The sequence below is a fragment of the Triturus cristatus genome, chromosome 11 (genome assembly GCF_964204655.1).
Source record: "Triturus cristatus chromosome 11, aTriCri1.1, whole genome shotgun sequence".
Taxonomy (NCBI): Eukaryota; Metazoa; Chordata; class Amphibia; order Caudata; family Salamandridae; genus Triturus; species Triturus cristatus.
In genome coordinates, this window is record NC_140594.1 from 678,082,288 (window position 1) to 678,109,178 (window position 26,891).

The window sequence follows — 26,891 nt, forward strand, 5'->3', positions numbered from 1 at the left end:
CCAGGCTCTGGAGAGCTTAGGAGCCAGCTGTAGTCATTTTATGCAAAGACTATGCTGAGAATCTGATAGCAGCTTATGGCTCCCGCTAAGATCCCTCGGGCGCTGGCCATTGTTTCCTTAACTTGCGTGTTTATCTATATGTAAAGAGAACTTTATAAATCAAATACAGTATTCCATTTTCTTATGTATCCAGCGATGTTGGTGTTTTTGTCGACTTTTTATAAAAGAGGAGTCTTTTCTCATTTGAAGTAAGGACACGTTTATGTAGACAGTGCAAAAAGCAAAAAATAAAAAATATAAAAATAAGCAAATTACAAATAATCTGGCAAAAGTCAGGTTTAAATTGCAGGCCTCAGTGCAAACTGAGTGGAGCAATAAGCGTGGAATTGTTGGATTCCGTTGTACATAGCAAAAAAGGTGTGATCCTTGCAGACGTGTCTTGGGAAGTACAGTACAGGCTTGTGGTGCGTAGAAGAGCGCACAAGAGCAGGTGTATCTCTATAGCTGTAATATGAAAACACATTTTATCAGCACAAAGTCGCATCCCGTCACAAGATATCTTCCATCCTCTAGCCTCCCCCTTTACCCCCCTCTCCACCACGTCCGTCCACCACTACAGGTACCAAAATATGTATCCGTGGAGCCTCAGGCCCTGCGAATTTCACCCAGGGGTCTCTAACTTGTAGGCCATGGGTAAACCCTGTGAGGCGCGAGGTGGTTATATAACTATGCTCAGCTCTAAATGTAAACAGACCCACCCCCCACCAGCGTGCCCAAAGCTCCAATGCTCGCAGCCACCACCGGTCAAAAACCAAGTATATCTCATGGAGGGAGTTTTTATTTAAATGACTAAGTACTGTGGCAGCACCCTCTCTCCCGGGGAGAAACTTCTGCCCTGGGCGACCCCTCAGCCGAGCTCGACACCGGATGAATTAAAGGATGTGTTTTTACTTGAAAATGCCATTTTCAACTCAAGTGGGTTGAGCAGGAGCACCAGGAATGTTTTGTCCACACGCGGAACAAAACGTCACTTCAGATCTTCTTGTATTGTGTGGTAGCCACTTATTTCCTCCAACCGCGAGACCCCATTCCTAACACAATATGGCCTCCACACCGAGAGGCAGGGGAGCAGAGAGTTCCCACAACATTCCCCTAAGAGAGTGAACACGCAAGGAAGGATGCACAGGCCTCAGGGCGAACCCCCAGAACAAACAACACGAGATGTAGAAGAAGCAGGGTACCTTTTAAAAAATAGTATGCTGTTTATTAGAGTCCAACACAGGGTCATTCTGGAAGTAACATTTCCGATGACTTTTGTATAACAATAATAATTAGACTAAATATATAATGGCAGATCGCTTACAAAACGAATATATATATATATTCACTTAAAAAACGTAGGTTTCAGGCACGTTATAGTTAGAAATTAGCATTAAAAAAAACATTGAAATTTACTAAAAAAAACATAGGTTTCAGGCACGTTATAGTTAGAAATTAGCATTTAAAAAACCTTAGAAATTCACTGAAGAAACCATAGGTTTCAGGTGCGTTATATTTAGCTGGATATTTCATTCGTACAAAACCCGTGAAGTTCCCCCGATATAGTTAGTTCGGCTAACTATAACTTGCACCCCTGCAATGCACTGCTGATGACGTCACATATTACATCACTCATGACACGGTCAGTGGCATCACTGATGACATCACTGATGACATCTCAAATGACATCACTGATGACATCATCCATTGACTGTGTGTTTCGGTAAAGGTTAAATATGTTTAATATAAATAGGGAAAGGCGTATTGAAGAATGAGTGGATGTTTCAGTGTCTGAATGGATGATTTAGTAGGTGCGTGACTGACTATAAGTGAGTGATTAAACATATCTTACTGAATGCATGGGTTAGTGACTAAACTGTGATAATGTCTGTATCTGTCTGTCTGTTGGTGTGTAAGCGGTTGCATGGGTTTGCGAGTAGCTGCATGAGTGTCTATATGGGTTATTGATTGGTTGTCTGAGTATCTGTATGGGTGCCTGAGTGTTTGTGTGGGTGGGGTGTGTGTGACTTTGTGCATAGATGTGTGAGTGGGTGATTCACTGGGTACATGGTTTCAAGAGTGCATCTGTGATGGATTGTATGGGTGGGTGAATGTGTGTATGGGTGTGGTTGTGAGTGAATGTATATCTCAGCGGTACATGTGTGAGTAACTACATATGTGAAAAGCAGTATATATGTGTGTTGGAGTACATAAATGGCTATAAGTGAGAGTGTCTGATTGTGAGAGTGTCTGTATGGATGAGTGTGTGCGTGTATCAGTGATTTTATAAGAGCATAAGAATGTGCTAGTAATTGAGCTGGTGTGTGTATAACTGTATAGGTGAGAAAATGGCAGTGTGATTAATTATTTACATGACTGACTAGGTGTGTGAGTACCTCTATGGATGATTGGCGGTGTGTGAGTGTCTATATAGGTGTATAAATGCATATGATAGTCTTGTACGGAGTGACTGTAAGCAGGAGTGACTGTACATGTGAATGAGTGGAGGTGTATGTAGACCTATGAGTCAATGAGTGGGTATGTAGTTATTGGTATTGGAGTATCTATGGATTTCAAAATGGCCGTCTGAAATTTTGAGTCGGTGTATCAAAGGTTATATTAGGGTGTGAGAAGATGCACTAATTTATCACATGGATGATGTCATCAGTGATGTCATCAGTGATGTCATTTGAGATGTCATCAGTGATGTCATCAGTGATGTCACTGACCATGTCATGAGTGATGTAATATGTGACGTCATCAGCAGTGCATTGCGCGGGCGCGAGTTATAGTTAGCTGAACTAACTATAACAGGGGAATTTCTAGGGTTTTGTACCAGGGAAATGTCCAGCTAACTATAACGCCCCTGAAACCTATGGTTTTTTAGTGAATTTCTAAGGTTTTTTAAATGTCAATTCCTAACTATAACGCCCCTGAAAGCTTTGTTTTTTCAGTGAATTTCAAAGGTTTTTTAAATGCCAATTCCTATCTATAACGTATCTCTAAAGATACCATGTTTAATGATTTTCATTGGATTTCTATATTTTTCAAATTCAGTGTGTCAATTTCATTAATTATGTTTTTTTGAAATTCTTTTTTATCACCATTTTTTTAATTAATTTTTAAAAAATTCTTTTAAAAATTAAAAAATAGTTTTTGTTTTTATTGGGTTTTTCAAACATATTTTTTTATATTTTTAAAAATATTTCTTTAACTATATGTTCAAAACTTTATTTTATATATTTTTTTCCCATGTTTTTGGATCCGCGCACCCTATGTGCACCGTTCTCGATCCCTACGCGTTAGCATCCGCGCATGGTATGCGTTGGGTACGTGTTTAGTGCACGATCGCAATGCGACAGGTACGCGACTCCCAGCCTATACGTGACACGTTTGATGTACGTAAAACGACATTTACGCGCTTCCGCCATGCGTCGTCTGCATCTATGACGCGGTAGGTGCACAGATCCCGCAAAATATTTAACATTTTTAAAAACATATATATATGTATTTCATTTGAATATTAATTGAAGACAAACTCTAAACTAGTCTTAAAACTAATATATTTTTACATCTAATCCTATAATTTTTTTTACTTCAATTTCGCGGATGCGCGCTGGGTGCATGCTGCGTATGCGCAGGGTGCGCGGATCCAATGTGAACTGCAAAAAAAGAGATTTGATTGGTTCATTACACTTCCTCTTCTAACTCTTGAAAGACCCCACCCAATTCAATCATTCTTCTTTGACCTTCTTTGGAGGAGCATCTCTTTGCAGAGAAGAAGATTTTTTTAGACTAAGTTTACACTTAGCTCTAACTTTTTTCAACTAAAAATGGCTTCAGGGCAGCAGGCATCACCTGCATCTCCTCACACATCTGAGGATGAATTTTTGGAGGAGGCACCACGCAAAGAACGTTTTTCTTCAGTGGTGTGGAAATTTTTTACTTTTCCCGAGGAGCAGAATAAGACCAATGCCACCTTGGTCACATGCAAGATTTGCAAAAGAGTGCTGTCGCGAGGAGATCCTAACAAGAAATACTCGTGCGGCACGGCTAGTATGATGAAGCACTTAAGGACCCTTCATCCAAGCAATCTTGCACGAGAAGAGTGCAAACGGATGAGAGACACTCCTGCTCCTGCGCCTTCCACCTCATCGCAGCCGAGCACTTCAAGAGTGCATCCATCAGCCCAAAATTTGGACATCCGTCCTCAATTTCAAATTTTAAAAGTGCTCTGCACTAAGTGCAATGCGACTTTGTGCTACGGTGAGCAATCGATCGATGTGATCTGCCGCCGGCAAGAAATTCACATTTGCTAGTTATTTTTTTATTTTTTTATTGTTCCCTGAAGTTCATTGTTTGGTTCCTCCTGTTTTGTTTTTTGTTTTTGTTTTGCAGAAAAAACCCCCAAAAATTAAATTGTTCAGAATAACCAAAAAAAAAAAAGAAGAAAAAAAAAAGTTCTTGTAAGAACTAACTTTCCTGGTTTAAAAAAAGAACTAAATTTCTTTGTTAGTGTGTGAAAGTTTAGATGAATGTATGTGCAGTATGTAATTGACTGAATGAATGCATTAGTAGCGTATGGTGAATGTATAAGTGCAGAACTATGAGGAAGTGCTGCAGCATCACACAGTAACCTCTTTAACCCCTTCTGTGCCACGCCCTTTCCCCCTCCTGTGCCGGGCGTTGTATTAGTGGGTGGGGTTCATGACGAGATAGTCTCGTCATGGGCACAGCGCGACCGTGCTCCACTGAAGAGGTTAACTGCAGTGTGCTGTAGTACTTGCAAATCACAGGGATGCAACATTTGTACATATATATGTTGCAAATCTATGCTTCTCTCTGCACTGCTGCTTAAACTGCAGCCATGTGGTGACACAGGCACCCTTGCACCATAGTGCAAAGATATCTGTGTCATGTGCTGTTTGTTTATGTGCAGGAAGACACACCTTCCTGCACAAAAACAATCAGTAAAGGCATTTTTCTCTTTCAATGTATGCTGAGCATTGTAGCATGCATTGAAGATATAAAAATGTGGAGAAATGAAAACAATTCTCCTTGTGCTTTCCTTTAAAATATATATATATATATATATATATATATATATATATGTTATTAAAAAAAAAGCTTGGTTACATACATGTGATATAACGGTTTACACTTAGCATGGTGGTTTTGTAAAACAAACATTAAAGCATAAATAATAAGAAAAAACGGCACACAATTGTTTTACATTGAAACAATGGCGCAACTAAGCCCTTATTGGGCTAACCAATCTTCAAAAGGAGTCCAAATCTTTTTACCCATGTCAAGTCTCCGTCTGCCCCATCTTTCCCACACAGCAGCCTCTATATTGTGCAAGGACAACATCCTTGCTCTCCAGTTAACAAATGTAGGAGCCTCGGGACTGATCCAATCCGAGGTTATATATAGACGAACTATAGCGATCGCAATTAACACTAAAGCAGAGGTATATTGAGATCTTTCATGCAACATGCTGCTTTCGAGCCCACAAATCACCAATTCAGGGGAGAGAGTTATGTTATGTTATGTTATATAGTACTTATAACGCGCACTAATTCTTAAAAAGTGTCCTGGCGCGAATTCTGCATGCAGAACCTTGAGGAGGAAACATTAGAGTGCCCCAGAGAAAAGAAAAGTTTTCAGTTGCTTTTTGAAAAGCCTAAGGTCTTGGACGACGCGCAGCTTCAAAGGTAAGGCATTCCAGGCCATGGCTGTTTTCACTGAGAAAGATTGGCCACCCAGACGGGCCCTATGGAAGCGTGATACCGTCACTAGGCGCAAGGTGGTGGAGCGCAACAGTCTGTTAGGAGTATAGAAGGCGAACCGCTTTTGGATGTAGAGAGGACCCGTATGATGCAGAGTCCGGTGGGCCAAAATCAGGGATTTGAATTGCACTCTTTGGAGGACTGGCAGCCAGTGTAAGTCAAAAAGATGTTTTTTGACGCTCGACCGTCCTGAGATGTTAAACAGGAGTCTAGCCGCGGCATTCTGAATAGTCTGTAATTTGTTAATTAGGTATCTTGGGGAACCCAAATACAGAGCGTTGGCGTAGTCAAGCCGATAAAGAATAAGGGCACGAATCACAGCTTCCTTGGCTGACTGAGGTAGCAACGGGAGAAATCTTCTTAATACCTTGAGAGTGCCAAAACACTGGCCAACCAGTTTATTGATTTGATAAGTGAACCGTAAGTCCTCCGAGAACCAGATCCCAAGATTTTTTGCGGGGGAGCCCACCGAGTGCGGGCATGGGAGATTAGAAGGCCATAGAGATGATCTAAAATCAGGGGTAATTGTCCATACAGGAGAACTTCAGACTTGTCCTCATTACATTTTAAATGCGCAGTGGCCAGCCACTTAAAAACAGCCGAAAGGCAGTTCTGGGCGGACGCGGTAGACAAATCAGAATCCTTCCAAGTAAAAAGAAGTTGAGTATCATCCGCGTAGGCCATTATTTTTGCACCAAGTTCTTCTGCCCAAAAAATCAAAGGAGTAAGATAGATATTGAAAAGCAGGGGGCACAGGGTGGATCCCTGCGGAACGCCAGTAGCCACCTTCCTCACCGTCGAAGAGAAAGGCGGCATCCACACCTGCTGAGTCCGATCCTCTAAAAAAGATTTTAACCAATTCCACACATGGCCACCGACACCAATGTTAGCCAGCCGAGAGAGAAGGAGATGATGGGGGACCGTATCGAAGGCGGCAGAGAGATCGAGAAGCACCAAAGCTGCTCTGCCGCCCGCATCAAGGCACCCCCGAATAGCTTCGGCCACCTCCACCAGCGCAGTTTCGGTACTGTAGGCGGACCTAAAACCAGACTGCGCCGGGTGTAGTAAGCTGGAGGATTCCACGAAGGCTTCCAGTTGCCGAAAGACAACCTTCTCACAAATTTTGGCCATGGCGGGGAGAAGAGAAATAGGGCGATAGCTAGTAGGAATTGCAGGGTCAAGTGAGGGTTTTTTTAGGAGAGGAAGGAGTTTGGCCTGCTTCCAACTAATGGGAACCGTGGAAGTCTGCAGAGAAAGATTAATAATTCTGTTGACCTTCAGAGAGATCACCTCAGCAATACCAGCAAGCACTCTTGCCGGAGCGGGGTCGGAAGGGGACCCTGATTTGAGAGATTTTATAATAGCCAACGTGTCACATTCCTCAACATGCGAGAACATGGAAAAAGAGGAGGAACAAATCTGGGAGGTTGGCAGAGAAAAGGGATCAGGCAGGGGGGAAGAATCCCAAGCAAGGCTATCCTGGATCACTTGAATTTTTTCGATAAAAAAAGATGACAGTTCCTCACAACGCTCTAAAGAGGCTGGAAGGGGAGTTTGTTCCGCGGCAGGGGATTGAAAACTTTTAACGATCGAGAAGATCTCTTTGCTGTTGTTCTTGGCATTAGCAATACGGGCAACAAAGAAGCTACTCTTGGCTGCGCTAATAGCTGTGTAATAATCGTGTTGGGCCTTCCGCAAAGTAGCCTTGGTAAGAGGACAGTAGTCCCGGCGCCAAATGCGGTCCAATGACTTACAGGACAGTTTAAGAGCTCTAAGCGAGGGTGAGTACCAAGGTTTGGGGGGAATGGCCCTAGGCCTGCACCCGCGTGGAGCTTTAGACACAGATACCACACTATGAGCAATCCATGAAGTGAGGTCAGCACATTCAGTCTCGAGGATGCAAGAAGGTGAAGGTTCCGACCGAGCCAATGTCTTTGCAAGGGCCGGAATGTCGGTCCTGCGAAACTGTAAGTTATGGACAGGGCGAGCACTGGGTGGGAATTTGCCAATAGACCAAGAAAAATGAACCAGATAGTGGCCCGACCATGGGACCGGAAGAGGGTCCGAAGAGATATCTCAAATTTGGAGCAGATCAAATCAATCAGATGCCCCCCATGGTGGGTCAGAGATTTAATCCATTGAGTCAGATGAGCCAGGACACACAGATCATTTAACTCCCTGGAAACCGGCGCATCCGGGCAATCGAGGTGTATGTTAAAATCCCCAAGGAGAAGAAACCTTGGGAAACGCAGGGCGCGCGGGATTATAACATCATCCAAGGTCTTGAGAAAGCCGCCAGGGGAGCCCGGGGGCCGATAGACCAAAGTACCGCCCAAGGTAAAATGGGCGGACAAAGCAAGAGAAAAAACAAGGGCCTCCGCGTCTACAAACCTCACCAAGGCTTCACAGGAAAATGACCATGTGTCTCTGAGAACTACGGCGATACCACCACCTCTCCCAGACGATCTATCGAGTCTGGCAATTTTGAACCCAGGCGGAATAGAAAGTTCGATAGTAGGGGCACACGACTCATCAGCCAAGTCTCGGTGATGAATAAAAGATCCAGGCCAGAATCAGCGAGCAATTCATATATATCAGGGGCATGTTTTACCAGAGACCGAGCATTAATGAGAGCAGCCTGAATAGTATTTCCATGATCCTGATGACTAGTAAGAGAACCTCCCAGTGGGCCAAGGCAGAAACTACAGGCGGGGCAGTACAAACTAGTGTCCTGGGCCACCGCCCAATTCCTACATCCCTTGCGGCAAGGCGTGTTCTGGGCCAGCAATTGAGCTTTACTGTACCTCTTGCCTTCTAACACCTCCCCCAGCACACCACCAGCATGGCCCGGCCCTAGCGCGTCCTTGGCGCGGACGGGCGCAGACGGGCTTGCCTTTGGCGAGCCTTCGGCGCTCCGCCGGCACGCCGCTGCACGCGTCCGCTGCGCGAACGCAGCATCCGGCTTATGAAGCGAGGGAGTGGGAGGAGTCACGAAGCTGGAACGCTGACCCGAGCGGGAAGCGCCCTCGAGTGTCAAGCGTTTCAGAATGCAAAGTTAAAAATGGTGAGCACGAGCCAAAAGCTAACTTCAGTGCATACAGATTTAAAAATGTACATTCAAAAACAATTTTTGTTCAAAAAGACAGTAAAAAAAACAGAATGCCACCGATAGCGAAAATACAGTTATTTTTGGAATTTCTAAAATAACACAGCACACTTATGCCCCCCACAACGTAAAGCAGCAACAGTGCAATACAATTACCGGCGCGAACGCAGCATCCGGCTTATGAAGGGAGGGAGTGGGAGGAGTCACGAAGCTGGAACGCTGACCCGAGCGGGAAGCGCCCTCGAGTGTCAAGCGTTTCAGAATGCAAAGTTAAAAACAGGTGAGCACGAGCCAAAAGCTAACTTCAGTGCATACAGATTTAAAAATTTACATTCAAAAACAATTTTTGTTCAAAAAGACAGTAAAAAAACAGAATGCCACCGATCGCGAAAATACAGTAATTTTTGGAATTTCTAAAATAACACAGCACACTTATGCCCCCCACAACGTAAAGCAGCAGCAGTGCAATACAATTACCGGCGCGAACGCAGCATCCGGCTTATGAAGGGAGGAAGTGGGAGGAGTCACGAAGCTGGAACGCTGACCCGAGCGGAAAGCGCCCTCGAGTGTCAAGTGTTTCAGAATGCAAAGTTAAAAATGGTGAGCACGAGCCAAAAGCTAACTTCAGTGCATACAGATTTAAAAATTTACATTCAAAAACAATTTTTGTTCAAAAAGACAGTAAAAAAACAGGATGCCACCGATAGCGAAAATACAGTTATTTTTGGAATTTCTAAAATAACACAGCACACTTATGCCCCCCACAACGTAAAGCAGCAACAGTGCAATACAATAAGTAACAGGTATCTGCAGCCTTAAGTTGATGAATTGCTCAACATCGACCAGAAAGGGCCGGAGTCTTACGCATTCAAAAAACATGTGGACATCGTTTGCAGCCAAGTGCCCACATCTGGGGCAACAGTGCAGGCCATTACCCCCCCACTTAGATATCTTAGCCGGGGTGTAATATAAATCAAACATGGCCATATAGCACTGAGACCGTAAGCTCCCAGATATTAAGACCCTCCCGGCCGCTGCAAGAGCTTCTGATAGATCCAACCCTGTTACCCCCAACTTAATCTCAAGTTTTCTAGTATGCGCTGCGATATCATCTGGCAGCCCTGAGAGTAAATGCTGATAGATTACCCCTATTTTCGAGCGTCTGGAAATCAGCTCAAGCAATGTAATCTTACCAAATAATACCTCTGAGTTAACCTTCAATCTATCTATGAAGCTCCGGAGTGGCAAGTATTTGAAAAAATCTTGTACGCTAAGCTGATACCTATCCCTAAGCCAAGAAAAAGATGCCAGACAGCCATCATGACCTAAATCACCCAGTTTTTCCAACCCTCCTTCAATCCACTTAAAAGTGATTTGATCCCGGAAGACTAGAGTTAGTGACCAAGCTGAGAAAGGGGTATAATAATTCAGGTTGGGGACAGCCCATTTTCGGCGAACCTTGCACCATACTGAAAACAGACCAGGCCACCTTGAACTTGTTTTTCTTGAAGTAGCTAGGTTCCAGCACCCGTAGTAAAATCCCCCTTGCATTTTCACCTAGCCCTACTTCAAAAATTGAAGGCCTGCACGATAATGGTGGCCCAGCAATATCTCCAAACAGTGGTAGTCCGAAATGTTGGATTATGGAGGACAAAAAATAATATAAAAGATTAGGAACCGCCCAGCCACCCCTTTGCCGGGGTAAACACATCCACTTTGCCACCCTGCGCGGACGGCGGTAACCCCACAAAAATCTGTTACAAATTGTGTTCGCTTTAGCTAGGCTAAATTGAGAAAATTCCAAAGGGATTGTGCGGAACAAGTATAGGAATTTAGGAAGGATTAGCATTTTAAGAACATTGCACCGTCCATACAAAGACAGATGCAAGTTGTCCAAGCATGTTAACAATAAATTAACTGAATTGATCAAAGGTAAGATATTCATATCTGCGGAGTAATTTTAATCCCTAAATACATAGCGGTCTGTACTGTCGGGGCGGCTGAGGGGGGCATAGTTACAGATTGAATTACCTGGGTTTTGGATGCATTAAGTTTATAACCAGAAAACTTGCCGAATTGATCTGCCAAGATTGTAATTGCAGGAAATGCGGACGCCACCTCCCTGGTCAAAACTACAATATCATCAGCATAGGCAAACACTTGTGATCAGTAGAATTGACCGTAGCTGGCAATATGTCTTGAGCGCTCTCTATTGTGCTTATAAACGGTTCAATATACAAAGCAAAGTGCAAGGGGGAACATGGGCAGCCTTGACGAGTCCCCCTACTTATACTAAATACCTTTGAAGACAACCCAGATACTGAAACTATTGCTTTATGATAGATATATAAAGATTGCACTGCTAATATATATTCCGGGCTAAATCTCTTCCACTTCATTACCTTCCACAGAAAGGCCCAGGAGACCCTGTCAAACGCCTTCTCGGCGTCCAACAGGATCGCCCCAACAGATGACTCGGTCGCCTGGGCCCAATCCAAAAGTGCCACAACACGGGAAATATGATTGGCTGTATCTCTCGCAGGGATAAATCCATGCTGGCGCAAAGATACCAAAGGGGTAATTACAGCTGAAAGTCTAGAAGCTAGGATTTTTGAAAATATATTGTTATCTGAATTAATAAGTGAAATTGGCCGAAAAGAAGACGGGTCCAACTCTGGTTTGCCCTTTTTCCTAAAAAGAATAACATTAGTATAACACCATGAATCAGGTATTGAGCCTTCTTGTGCTGCTCTGAGAACTGGTAACAAAACCCGACGGATCTCCTGTGAGAATTATTTATAGAATTCAATCGGAATGGCATCCAAGCCAGCTGCTTTGCCATTAGCCAGAGATTTAATCGCTAGATCGACCTCTTCCCAATCTATAGGGGCAGCAAGGATTTCATTCTGCCTTTCCGAGAGTTGAGCCGACGCGATGCCTGACAGGTAAGATGCCGCCTGTTGGGCCAGGCCCGGTTCCCCTATACCATCCCCATTATACAAATCACTCTAGAATTGGTGAAACACCCCTAGAACTCCTTCAGGTGTTTCCATAACCTGTCCCTGGGCATTGCACACCCTTGAGACACAATTGGCCAGATTCTTCTGCTGGAGCCGCTTGGCCAGAACCCTGCCCGATTGTTCCCCCAGCTCAAACATCTCAGAACGGTATTGCAAAAATGTGTCCGCTAGATCTTGACCAAAAAACTCCAGCAGAGATGACCTAATTTTAGCAATCATTGCCTGACCATAGTTGGTGTCCCGTCCCTCCTTAACCGCATCAATTAATGAGGTCTCAGCTTCGCTAAGTTCAGCCAGGCGTTGGATTACTTGCTGATGAGCAGACTTTCGCCGATGAAAATAAAAGCTCTTTGTTTCACCACTCAGAGCAGCATTGAAGGTGTCCCAGACCATCAAATCAGAGGCTGACCCAATGTTAAAGTTAAAAAATTCCTCCATCCACATCCTGATATGATCTAATAGGGTTGTTCTAGCAAAAGTTTCCGCTCGAATGTCCATACCTTTAAGCTTGGAGACAGGTATGGGATGCAACATTCAATGACCAAAGGATTATGGTCAGAAAGTACTCTGGGGTAGACTGAAACGGAAGATGCTCCTATCAACTGCTCAGACAGAAAAAAATAATCAAGACGAGCCATTTTACTATGGGGTGCCGAATAATATGTAAAGCCATCCTGCAAACGGTTATGATAGAACCATGGATCAACCAAAAGATGTTCCTGAACCAGGGCCCGCAATGCCCTGAGAACTCTAGACTTCTTGCCCACATAAGGTTGATCCGTTGATAAATCAAAGCTAGCCGGTAAATTAATATTCAAGTCACCACACAACAATATAGGGTGAGAGTAGAAAGCTAGCTCAACATTCAGATAATGCAGTACTTCGGGATCATCTGGATTTGGGCCATAAACAGTGCAAATTGTAAAAGGCCTATCATTTACTACTACCTCTGAGATAGCCCACCTTCCCGCATTGTCCTGATTAGTCCTCCTACAAGAACCAACCACGCGCCGCAACAAAATAGCTACTCCCCTAATCTTGGATGACTGGTGCGAACAAACCACTAAGTCAAAACCAGGTATTCGCAAAAGACCACGGTCATTCCATGCAACATGAGTTTCTTGTAAACAAATTATGTCTATATGCAAAGCCGGAACTATCCTGGAAAATAACGCCCTTTTTTCCCATCGTTCAGCCCGCAAATATTCCAGGATACTATGAGAATCTTAGTTTGTGCCATTAATTTGCTGACATATTCTTAAGATTTGACTATTTAATCTAGATTCCTTGTTTGGAAAAAATGAGAAAGGCCAGCTGTCTGGGTTGAAACCAGACTTAACAACTAAAGTGCCACCATTATAAACTGAACACAAGCTTTTTTCTTTAATCTTTTGTGCTACCCCCCACCCTCCTTCCCTCCCCCTACCCCAGCAAAAAACCCCCGGAGCCCACCCCCTGGACTACCTCCGGCCCTACCACCCCCCACTAAAGGCAACAGGACCGTAGTCCTTGTGATAGGGAGCTAGGCTAGGGCCCCAGCTCTGGCTCCGACCCCGTATAGCTAGCCAAATTTTGGGAGCCTCCCAGGGTGTACGAGGGGGGACTAACTAAAAAATAAATTGAATCAAAACACACAAAAATGATGCCCACCTCCCACTCCCCCTGGCAAACCCACCATCTCTCTAAATGTTGCCACATTTCAGCATCCCTTTGTAAGCCTTTTACAATCTCCTTGCCACAAAAGTGATCATGAGAATGCGAGTTACTATCCGCCTGACTGGATATGTATAATAATTCGCTCAAAGTGAGTTCAGGTAATCCTTTGCTTTGATTTCCGACGTGTAGAATTTCACTTGCCCCTGATGGATTATCTTAAGCTTAGAGGGAAAGAGCAAGAAAGCCTGACCCCCTTCGACTGAAACGGAGCAATTCGTTGGCGAAGATGCCATCTCTGCTCAACAGTGGCGGGGCATAAATCGGGCCATACAAAAAATTGACAACCTTTTGCAGATCGCTTCATATCCTGTCTGGCCAAGTCATACATCTTTTCTCTGGCCCAAAAAATATTCAAACAAATGATAATGGTGTGAGGCTTGTCTTCCGTTTGGCCAGGCTTCTGCTTAAATGGAAAGCGATGAGCACGCTGAACCTCGCTCTGCCAGTCCCACTGCTTATCCTCAGGAAAGGCTTCTGTAAAGAGCCCTATGATGAACAACCTGGTGTCTGATCCTTCCATCCCTTCAGGAACACCCAGAACTCAAAGGTTATTCCGGCGCGCTCTGTTTTCGAGATCAGTGAGCTTCCAGACGATGTCCTCTCTTTGGGCTTTGAGGCTCTCAGTGATACCCCTTTGCGCAGCCATATCATCCTCCAACGTAGAGATTCGCTCCTCTACCACTCCCATTCTAGAAGCAATATCCGAGCAGGTCTTAGCAACCCTCTGTATGGAGATCTGCACCTGCCGACATACCCCTTGGGTGCGAGCACTCTCCTGACGGTTCTCTTCGCGATGAGCCATAATTGTTTGGTAAATCACTGCCAGCGTCATTTCACCTGCAGGAGGGCCCAAGGATGCAGAGCCATTAATGGATTGATTTGCCCCAGATTCAATAAGAGGGGCCTCAATAGCTGGCTGCCCTGAGAAGGGGTAGTCCCAAGCCAGAGATCCTACATCAGGTTGCGCAAAAACAGAGCTTTGCATAGGTTTTTGAACTGTCCCAATTCCTGGGAGTAGCTTCTCTGTGTCTTGTTCTATGAGTATTCAGTGCAATCATGCACAACAACACTTATAGAACACCCTTTCAACGCAAACTGGTGTGCATAATGAGGTTGTATTTACATGGAGTATAAAAAGTGCACAGAGTGCCTTTTCCTCTCTGTAAATATGAAAGAGTGTCTTGCGCAATAACTATGTTACAAAAAGTGACATATTTCCGGTTTTAAAATTCCTTGCGAATGATAGAAGGTAAGCACAGAGTTTTGTCTGCAAAGATGTTCAAAGAAGAATGACTGAAATGATTGTGGTCCTTCAATAGCTACAATGGGAAATGTTATGAACCCCTCAAATCTCTTTTTTTGCAGGTCACATGATATCTGATTATGGTCAGATTTCAAAACTACATAGGTATAAACAGAGTGTTTTTAAAAATGTGTTTCAACTTTGTAGCTTCTTGCAGACCTCCTCATTCTGCATATTGAGACTTAGTTAAACTTACCTTCACAGTAATAGGAATAAAATTAGGCCTGGGCGAAGCACTACGCTACGCTCGCGTAGTTTGCGAAGTTCGCGCTACTTCGCACTACGCGAACTGCACGTAGCACAGTGCGAACACGCGTAGCGTAGTGTTGCGTAGTGCTGCGGTCATTTTTTGCTTGCTCGCGGTCCTCAACGTCAAGTTGGCGACCGCGAGCATGCAAAATGACATCCCGGCGAGACTTTTTCCTTGTTCGCGATCGCGAACATGGAAAATAAACCTCCCGGCGAGATTCCCAACGCGAGGAGGTCAGGTTTCTCATTGCGAGGGGTCGCGTATGCTCGCGACCGCTCGCGATGAGAAACTACCAGTTCGCGTTGAGAAAGCTGCCGCTCGAGTAAAAATCTACTCGAGCAGCAGAAAACTACAGCTCGCACTGTGCAAGATGCCATTTTCAATGATTGCACAATGCCGGTTGCTTGTCCGCACTGTGCAATCATTGAAAACAACATCTTGCACAGTGCGAACATGTTACTACGCAGTTCGCGAAGTGCTACGCGTAGCTCGCGTAGTGCGAACTTCACTTTGCGTAGCTTCGCGAAGTGCTACTTCGCGAACTACGCCCACCCTTAAATAAAACATGGTATACATTTTTTTCAGATTTTCATTGCAATCTAAATTCATATAAATTGCTTATTTTAAAATTTGGATCTGTGAAAGAAAAGGATAAAAAAATTATAACATGTAATAATAAACTTTTTACAACACAGCATAATTTCCACAAAGTAATTTGTTTGCCTTTTTTGCTGTTCTCAGAATATATTGAATGTCACTAAAAATAGTGATTTCAATCGTAATCATCACTTAACAGCGGGCAAAAAAAAACAATCTGAAAGATTGTTAAAAAAAAAACAACATGCTATTCTCAGCAAAATACCACAAGATACAAATCACAGATATATAAAATGCTTACGGCTAACAACATTTTATAAGTTTAACTTACAAAAACTGTAAATGTTGTCGCTTTAAAATATTCACCGAATCTAAGGATGAATTTTTGGAGGAGGCACCACGCCCACAACGTTTTTCTTCAGTGGTGTGGAAATGTTTTACTTTTCCCGAGGGGCAAACAAAGACCAATGCCACCTTGGTCACGTGCAAGATTTGCAAAAGAGTTCTGTCACAAGGGGATCCTAACAAGAAATACTCGTACGGCACGGCAAGTATGATGAAACACCTAAGGACCCTTCATCCAAACACTCTTGCACGAGAAGAGTGCAAACGGATGAGAAACACTCCTGCTCCTGCGCATTTCTGAGTTTCTTTTCTTTTTCTTTTTTTTCTGGCATGATTTCTCTATTTTTACGTTGAAAAACAGTATCTGTAAAAAAGAATCACAAATAAATGTATATTAATAACTTTCAAATGTATACTATTCCATTACTGTACAAACACATTTCATATAAAAACTGACTAAGAAACTATAGCCCTGACCCACAAGTGTGACGATGGTTAAAACACTACATGCATAGTGCATACTACTTTGAAGCAGTTCATGCCCTAAAGCCTACCTCACTAAAAGACTACATGCTAACTGACTGAATGATTACAGTACTATAAGGAGACACACTGGGTGAGTAACAGGGTGTTTGCTAGAAGTGTATGAATACTGACTGGGGAATTGAAGGTGTGAAAGACAACTGTGAGGGTGGTTAGAGGCCTGCATGCATAGTGAATAGGCATTTGAAGCAGTCTATGTGCTAAGGCCTGGCTCACTGCATGAGTACTTGGGAACTGACGGAATGATTAGAGTACAGCAAGGAGAGTGCCTGGGTGAATTTATAAGTGGTTGGCTTTTGACACAGTGAATGGATTAGTACTTGGTACTGAATGGGTCACTAGAGGAGTGCAAAGGGAGTGGCAGGATGTTTGCTGGACTGTATGGATACTGACTAGGGAATTGAAGGTGTGAAAGACAGGTGTATAGTATGTTTGAAGACTGCATGCATGCTGCATAGACATTTGAAGCAGTCTATGTGGTAATGTATGGTTCACAACATGAGTACTTGGAAACTGACTAAATCATCAGACTACTGCTAGGACAGTGCCTGGGTAAAACTTTTAAATTTTCAGTTCTGGCACAGTGAAGAGAATAGTACATGGTACTGTACTTCAGTGTCAAACCCTGACTCATTTTATCAATGCATAAGCAAAGAATAGCTTCTAAAGCTACTAAAACATGACAACATGACCGGTTTTAAAACAGTATCTGTCAGAAAATACACGATGTTACCAAATGCTTCTATCACAATCCTTACCCAAATGCACACAGACTCACAGTGCGATTTTAGACAAGCAACACTATCCTGTGTAGTTTACCAAAATTCATTCACTAGTCTAGAAGAGGTAAGGGTACTGCACACAATCTACATATTTAAGTACAGCACATTAGTGTCAAAGCATGACTCATTTAATCAACGCATAAGCAAAGACTGGCTTCTAATGCTACTAAAACTTGACAACATGACAGGTTGTAAAAGAGTTATCTGCCAGAAAATACACGATGTTACCAAATGCTTCTCTCACAGTAGTTCCCAAATGCACACAGACTCACAGTGTGATTCTAGACAACAACTACTATACCTAGGAGTCTACCAAAAATCATTCACTACTGTGGAAGTGGTAAGGGAACTGCACACAATCTACATATTTCAGGACTGCACTTTTGTGTCAAAGCCTAACTCATTTAATCAACGCATAAGCAAAGACTGGCTTCTAATGCTACTAAATCTTGACAACATGACAGGTTTAAAAAACGTTATCTGTCAGAAAATACACGATGTTACCAAATGCTTCTCTCACAGTGGTTCCCAAATGCACACAGACTCACAGTGTGATTCTAGACAAGCACCACTATCCCTAGGAGTTTACCAAAACTCATTCACTACAGTGGAAGTGATAAGGGAACTGCACACAATCTACATATTTCAGGATTGCACTTTTGTGGCAAAGCACGACTTATTTTATCAATGCATAAGCAAAGACTGGCTTCCAATGCTACTAAAACTTGACAACATGACAGGTTTTTAAAAAGTTATCTGTCAGCAAATACACAATGTTACCAAATGCTTCTCTTACAGTGGTTCCCAAATGCACACGGACTCACTTTGTGATTCTAGACAAACAACACTATCCCTTGCACTATACCAAAACACATTTCTTCATCTAGAAGGAGTACTACATTTTAGTATAGAAACATAACTCATTTCACAAATTCATAAACAATTACTGGTTTCTAATTCTACCAAAATATAAAAACAGCACAGTTATTTGTCTGCAAACACATGAAAAACACACATGCTTATCACTGAATGGTTTCTACATGCACACACACTGTCAATAAGATTGTAGAGAAAAAAAGTACTCCCTACACTTTAGCAGGAGAAATACATTAGTCTGAATAAAATCAAAATAGTCTACATACATCCACTCACAATTAAATAACTCACCTTTCAAGTTGTTTTGTAGATTAAGAAGTATATCAGTCCTACACCAGATATTAGTCACACACCAGATTTTCTTATACAGAATCTCTGCACTGTGCACCTCTCAGCAAAAACAAAGAATGGCAAAGTTTCCCTTTCATTTTCCACACATATACATGTAAACATCAAATCACAATCCTTCAAACATAAATTCAAAAGCAAACACACATTTCTATTGGTTAAACATTTCAACCCTTTCCAAATGAAATACATTTCAACCCTTCCCCCAATCTGCCTTCTGCCTGTTACCATAGAAACAGGTCATGGAACACTGCACTGAGCACACAGGTCACAAGTTCAGCACACAATGTTGCTAAACAAGACAACAAGTGTGCTTGACTTTTCGACATATCAGCTTTTCATATATAATGTTCCTTACAATCAGTTTTTGTTAACCAATAAGAATCATGCGTTTAAAAAACAGAAATATACACCGTACCTTTCAGTGTAGAAAGTTGTCATACAACCAATGATTTCTTGTCTTTTTTCAATTTTTTTTACTTGGATCCGCGCACCCAACGCGAGAGAATCCGTGCACCCAACGCAATAGGATGCGCATTTCGCATGTTTTTTTTTTTTTTAAAGGGGGCCCCAGGGGGTCCTTCTGGGACCCCCTAAGCACCTCTAGAGGGTCAGAGTATTTCCACTCTGCCCCATTTATATGTTTTACACACTTATTCCCCTTGCTTCTTCAGCCTCGCTTCTACCAAGGCAGAAAATGGCCACCAACAGTGCCTGGTTTCGAAAGTAGACAGACACTTGACAGCCAATTAGCATTCAGCGCGCGATCGGGAGGGTGAACGCTCGGTTTGGGGAGGGTGCGCTTACGGTGCGGGTAGGGTCCGCGGATCCTCCCCGGCCATAGATATCACTAACTTTTTACACTAATTTTCTCTGGAACCACTGAACAGATTCACACCATTTATGCAAAAGGCATGAGTCTGAACTGAGGACTACCTCTTTGCCAAATTTGGTGTCATTCCGTTCAGCGGTTCGGGCTGTAGCTGCGACAACAGATCCTATGGGAAACTGCATGGGGAAAAAGTGTTTTGGGACCCCCCTTTTTTCTCGGCCCCCGCTTGACGGATCACCGCAAAACTTTCAGGGTAGGAGCGGAGCGGAGCTGGCCAAAAGTTTGGAAAATATTGGGAGGATGCATCAACCGGCGCCAGACTTATTGGGAATAGAATGTTGCGGATTTCCTATGAAAACTAGGTCCCAACTATAACTATCTACTGGCGATCGCCAGTAGATTATATATATATTTGGATATATATATATATATATTAAATATCCGACTGTTTCTTTCCAGAAAAATCACGCAGCACACCCAAGGATTCTTTTCAAACGGGTCTCCTTTATTCCAACGAGACGCTTTGTCAACGCGTTTCGATAGCCTCACGCTACCTTGCTCACGACCTTGTATATATATATATATATATATATATAAGAAGGGAGGTCTGAAAACCCGTTTTCTACATTCATTTTTCCATATGAAAAACAGGCACAGCCAAATGAGTTCTACAAAATGATGGGTATGCCCAGACGTGGGTCCCTTGCTCACTGTGCCACTGGATTCAAGCTAGCCCGGCTGAAGAAGGGTGACATACCCTGAAACCGGTCCCAGGATGCTTGTTTCCGGTCCAGGAAGGACCTGTCCTGGCAGTTCGGTCTGGACTGGTCCCATGGGGCACAGGGTCAAGACTGATTTGCATATGGCTGGATCCAAACTAGGGTGGCGTAGTGGGCAAAAAAACAATGGATTTAACCCAGATCTTTTGACTGGGAGAGAATGTTTGCATTGTCAGCATTCCATTAATCATTTGTTTGCTGTAGTAAATTGCACAACATTTAGCAGCACGCTAGATCTTGGTCCAGAAAGCATGCTTTTTGTGATTTGGTTTAAATCTGTTCAGTAGTTTTGGAGAAAATAAAATGCAATTGCTTTGTATAGTTCACACCACGGAGGATCTTACGGGCCAGCCAATCTTGAGATGAGATCTGATTGGCTGTCACCACATCAACAAATATGTGTCAGCACCTTTTAAGGAGTCAGGGACTGAATCCCCTGTCTAAATTGTGGGGGCATCCCCTGTCTAATATAAACATATGGGGGCAGGTTTATGATACCCTGCACTGCTAGGCATGGTGAGAGGTCCCAGAGGGACCTACCTGGGGCTAAAACCTTTTTTTTTTACATTTCTACCTCAAATTCATGGTGGATCTGTAAATCTGCAGTCATTTACTTCTTTAAAAAGCTTGCAGTCTCGCGAGCTTTCAAAACTCAAACCCTCCACCATGTTCTGACTGCCATCAGCTTCAACTCCCGAGCTCTCAGTAGTGTGCTATCTTTTGCACCCGCCCATAAACAGAATTTGCTCATCCATCTACAGGGGACTCATTTCACGGTATGCACTAAACAAGAGTCACAATTTCATGGAAATGAAAAAGATGAATAGAAATGGGAAAAGCATATACTGCTAGGGAGTGCAGGATGAACTGAACTCTGAAATACAAACTAATGCATAGTTGCTCTTAGTGGAACAGACGGTATGAAATTCCTGCATTAAGAGTTCAACAGAGAATAGCAAACATGAATAGTTTTTTCTAAATTATTGGTGTGTGATATTTATTTAGAGAGAGGTTGATTAATTTAATAGTTGTGATTTACAACTTTAAAACTGTTTCTCTTTATTTAACCTGGCTTGTGCTTGTTTTTTTACCTGATTTAATCATTTGGTATAATTTATTACATTTCTCTTCAATTCTCATTAGATTCAGTGTGGCCTTTTGAGTGTGGCCTTTGAAACTGTGGCTCAGAGTGCTTTAAGGTGTGTACATTTCTACTTTAATAAATATTACACAGATTTTTAAGTCAAGGTATATTAGGAAATGTTGGCGTTTAACATCAGAAATGATTGAAATATCTTAGGTTTCTGAAGTTCTACTTTTTTAGTGTAGACCAACATTTTCTCTGTTCTATTCTGCCACTTAGTAAGTACATTTTTGCTACATGTTTGCAAGAAGGCTGTTTTAATTGAATTGGAAATTGAGTTTGTGATCCAGTTCCTGAACAAAGATGTGGCTAAAGGTTGACCTATATGCATATTTTTTTCAAAGCACCATGCAAATATTGTTGTATGCATTATACTTCTATAAAATGCCTGTACGTGCTGCAAAAATTAAGGAGGCACCTTTGTTTTTTCTTTCCCTGCTGCAAATGAACTACAAAAACGAGAGCTGGTGGACAAGCAATACTCATACGCACTTAGTATCAGAAGTTACGTCACCAGCACTGCCAGTGTTTAGTGTGTACACCACAAGGATGGTAATTGCTTTCTGTTTTGGATGAAGATTGCTTTTGCTTCCTTATTAAAGGAGCTGTTTTTCAAGTTCTCTACAGGACAAACATGGTAGAAAATTACATACAAAGCTTAATTCTAGAAACTGTATTTTTGAATTCCTTTAACTACTTTTGCTTTAGGTCTAATTTCTCGCAGGGCAGTTCATTGTAGCTGGTGTATAGTGCAACTGCAGGGTTTTGGGGGGTAAAACATTATGTTATGTTGATTTGTAAATTGTACTACACACCTGTGAGCGTATCCAGGCACTTTGGAAGGTGTGTAGGTGTGTGGTCGCTTTGGGGTAATTTGAAGAGACAGGTCTTGCCGAATTCAAGAGGTAAGGAGGAGGAACTGATGTGTTAACCCTTTCACAGCTAGGCCTTTTCCCCCGCTAAGCCTTTTCTTGTCTATTTGGTCTAGTTTGCACTTAGGCCCATGTAACGTATTGTCCGCATAAGGTATCCATGCCAAATTTACATCCTTTTCTTCCAACATCATGAGGATTTTAAAGGTACCCAGGGTTTGTGGAGTCCCCAGGAGAGGACCCAGAAATGACCCAAAATACAGCTACATTTTATGGTTTTGGAGAAAAATGGGGAAAAGGTGCTGCAGAAGAAAGCATCTGGTTCTTTCTCTGCAAATGGAATCAACAAAGGGTTTGTGGTGTTGACATCACAATATTCTCAACTTTCAGGGACAGGCAGACGTTTGACAGAAATCCAACATTTTTTTTACACAATTTTTGCTACTTTTTTGTGCTTTCAACCTCCTTCCAGTTAGTGGTAGAAATGGGTGTGAAAGCAACAATTGATCCTTAAAAGCTATAAATTTCTGAAAGGTAGACAAACTTCTGAGTTCAGCAAGGGGTAATTTGTGTGTATCCTTCAAGGTTTTTTATAGAAACTAACAGTTGCAAATAAGAAAAATTGAAAATGAGTTGAAAAACCAGCCATTTGTGCCAACGTTTTCACCTGTAACTTATTCTAAGGATGACAGATTATTGAAAGCTGTATACCGGACCCTTCTGGTCGTGGGGATATATGGGACTTGTAGGTTCACCAAGAACCCAAGGAGTCCAGAGGCAATAAATGAGCTGCGTCTTGCAATGTTTTTTCATTGTGTACCGGGTAATTTGGTAAAATATAAAGAGTGAAACATAGGCATCAAGGACATCTATGTATTTCTGAAATGGGAAAAAATTTAGAGTTTAGAAGCAGTAGCTATTTGCACATCTTCAACATTGTGGGTACCCATACTAGCATGTGAATTATAGGACATTTTTCAAAGTGACTAATTTTTACACATTGTCTTACATTTGGAAGGCAGAAATGCCTAGAAAGTCAATAGTTAATAACAGATGCTCTAAAGCTCTGTGTTGCCTTAAGTCTCTTGATAAAAATTGTACCTCACTTGTGCGGGTATGCCTAGCTCCCATGACAGGAAAGGGCCAAAAACGCAACATGGACACACCACACTTTTACAGTAAAAACAGACCCTTTTTTTGCAAAGTGCCTAGCTTTGGATTTTGAACCCTAACTATACATTTATTGTCTAGTTTAGTGTCTCTCACAGGTTCTGTTACCCATAATCCTTTGCCAACCTCAAACTTTGTAAAAAAAAAACACTTTCCTCACATTTCTGTGACGGAAAGTTCTGGAATCTGCATGGATCCACAAAATTCCACTTACCCCACATTTTCCAAAGTCTTCCAATAAAAAGGTACCTCACTTATGTGGGTAGACTTAGTGCCCGCAACAGGAAATGGGCCAAAACGCAACGTGGATACACCACATTTTTACAGTGAAAACTGACCTTTTTTTGTGAAGTACCTAGCTGTGGATGTTGATCCCTAGCTCTGCCAGCACCTAGGGAAGCCTAGCAAACCTATACATTTTTTTAAACTAAGCACTCAGGAGAATTTTTTTTATTTATTTTTTTATTTTAAAAGTTTTATATAGCGCTAGCTTGACCCGTAGGTATCAGAGCGCTTTACATACATACTGTACAGAAAAACAGATGGAAATTGCATTACATAGTAGGCAGTAAGGAAGCAAAAACCAGGGATAAAAAAATACAGCATGGAAGATAAGGTCCGGTAGCCAACTTTCCTTGAATGTCAAGAGAGAGGAGTAAACTCGGATATTAAAGTCTAGGTTAGTTGACGTTGGTCAGGAAAGTATTTGTTAAGGAGATGGATTTTCAGGTCCCTTTTGAAACAGGAGAAGGAGGGGTTGCATCTGAGGACTATAGGGAGAGCATTCCACATCCTGAGAGCGTTGCCAGAGAACGATCAGTATAGTGTGGTTTTCTTTTTCAGTTTCGGATGAATAAGAAGGAGTGAGTTGGAGCTTCTCAGTGATCTGGATTGACCTGCTCTTACCAGTTTGTTGTTCAGGTAGTTAGGGGCCGGAGAGTGAAGGGTTTTGTGTGTGATGCAGGCCAGTTTGTAAATACACCTCCCTTCCATGGGAAGCCAGTTGAGGGAGTTGAGAGATGGAGTGATGTGATCAAATCTTTTTACTCCAGATACGAGTCGAGCGGCCATGTTCAACACTGCCTTTAGAGGGGCTAGGTGAGCTTTTGGAGTCCCTGTTAGGATGGCGTTCCCGTAGTCGATTTTAGAGAGAACTAGGGATTGGACTACTGTCTTGAGGTCATCATGGGGAAGAAAAGGTTTCAATTTCTTGAGGTGTTTTAGAGAGAAAAGAGCACTTTTTGCAGAGTGTTTGATGTGGGCCTCCAAAGATAAGTTCTTGTCAAGGGTGATGCCTAGAGACTTAACTGAGTCGGATAGGACGATGGGGCAGTTTAGGGCGACCAGATTCTTGAGCCACTCTTTGATTGGACGATGGTTGCTTTTTGGAGAGAATAGGATTAGTTCTGTTTTATCTGGATTGAGTTTTAAGTGGTTAGCGTTGAACCAAGTTTGGATCTCCGTTAGAGTGGCATTGAGGTATAGGATGTCGCTGGGAGACTTGATTTTGAAATAGATTTGGGTGTCATCAGCGTAGATGTGGTAATTCACTCCAGCTTTTTTCAAGATGATAGTGAGGGGCTTCATGAAAAGATTGAAGAGGGCTGGGGAGAGGATCGAGCCTTGCGGGACCCCAAGTGTGACTTTTGTTGGCTTCGAGAGACGGGAGTTGATTTTAATTTGTTGCGAGCGGTGTTGAAGGAAGGAGGTGAACAATTTTAGTACTGTGCCATTGATGCCGGAGCGCTTCGACACGGTCTCCAGAAGCGCTGGATGATTTACTGTGTCGAATGCCGCAGATAGGTCAATAAGGATGAGTAGGCAGGCATCACCTTCATCTAAAGCCTTGTGAATATCGTCCGAGACGTTGAGCATAGCTGTTTCCGTGCTACAGCCGTTCCTGAAACCTGATTGAAAGGTGTCGAGGAGGCTGAACTCATCAATGTGTCTGTTGAGTTGGTGGAGAACGCATTTCTCCAATGTTTTTGCAAGGAATGGGAGGTTGGAGATAGGTCTGAGGTTGTTGAGATCATTAGGGTCGGCCCCTGGTTTTTTGAGAATGGGTGTGATTTGTCCAAGTTGAAGGGAGTCTAGGACACAGCCTGAGGTGAGAGAGGCGTTGATGATTTTAGTCCAGAAAGGGGAAATGGTGTGGTTAAGTTCTTTTATGATTATGGATGGGATGGGGTCCATAGTGTGGGAGGAAGTTTTTAGGTTAGAAATTATATTGAAAACCTCATTATCCGACATTAGCTCAAAGTCGGACCAATGCGCGTTGTTTTTTAGCTGGAGGCAAACCTGATTGTTCTTGGTAAGAACTCTTTCTGAATGATCAGGGGTATTTAGAGTGGGGCAGGTTAAGAGGGAAGAAGGGTTAGAGGTTTGGATGAAGGATTGATCAATTTTCGAGACTTTATTAGTGAAGAAGGTGGCCATTTCTTCACAACGTTCATTGGTGGCTTTGATTTCTTGAGAGGGAGTGTAGTTAGTTTGGCTTTTGACAATGTTGAAGAGTTCTCTCGGTCTGTTTTTTTCCAGATCTAGTTGGCTGCGGAAGAAAGACGCCTTTTCACTGAAAATTTGTTTTTTGTATGCTTGCCGAGCAGATCTAAGTTGCGCTAGGTGTAAGGTCAAGGGGTTTAGTCTCCAAGACCTTTCCATTTGTCTGAGTTGACGCCTTTCCTCATTGAGAACCACGTTGAACCAGGGTTTAGAGTTGGTTCGCCTCACTTGTTTGAGTTTGAGAGGAGCTACTTGGTCTAGAACCTCTGTCATTTTTGAGTTAAACTGTGTAGTGAGGTCATCGGCCGTCGATGATGAGGGTTGGAGTTGAAGATGGGCATGAATCTTGGATTTGAGTTCGGTTAAAGGGATTGCTTTGATATTTCTGGTCCAGTTTTTAGGTTTGTCATCACAAATAGGTTGGTGGAAGACAAGTGCATCAATCTTGAACAGAATGAGGTGGTGGTCGGACCAGTCAATGGGAGAAATCGCTGTCAGAGAGACCAGATCATTGTTGGTAATGATCGCATCCAGTGTTGCACCTTTGATGTGAGTTGGTTTATTGCAGAGTTGTTTGAGGTTATAAATTTCAAGTAGGTTGGATAGGTTCTTGGTAGTGGAGTCTTCTGGGTCATTCCAGTGGATGTTGAGGTCACCCAGGAACACGTCTTTAGTGTCTGTCATGGAGAACCGTGATATTAGGTCTGTTAGTTCTTCAAGGAAAAGGGTACGCTCTCCAGGAGGATGGTAGATGGTGTGGAATTTGATCGGTGAGGTGCCCTTGGCACTGAGTTCGACACCCAGGTATTCAAACGATAGGTATTCTGCAGGTTTAAGTTTGGTAATCTGAATTCCTGCCTAGTGGATGATGGCTAGTT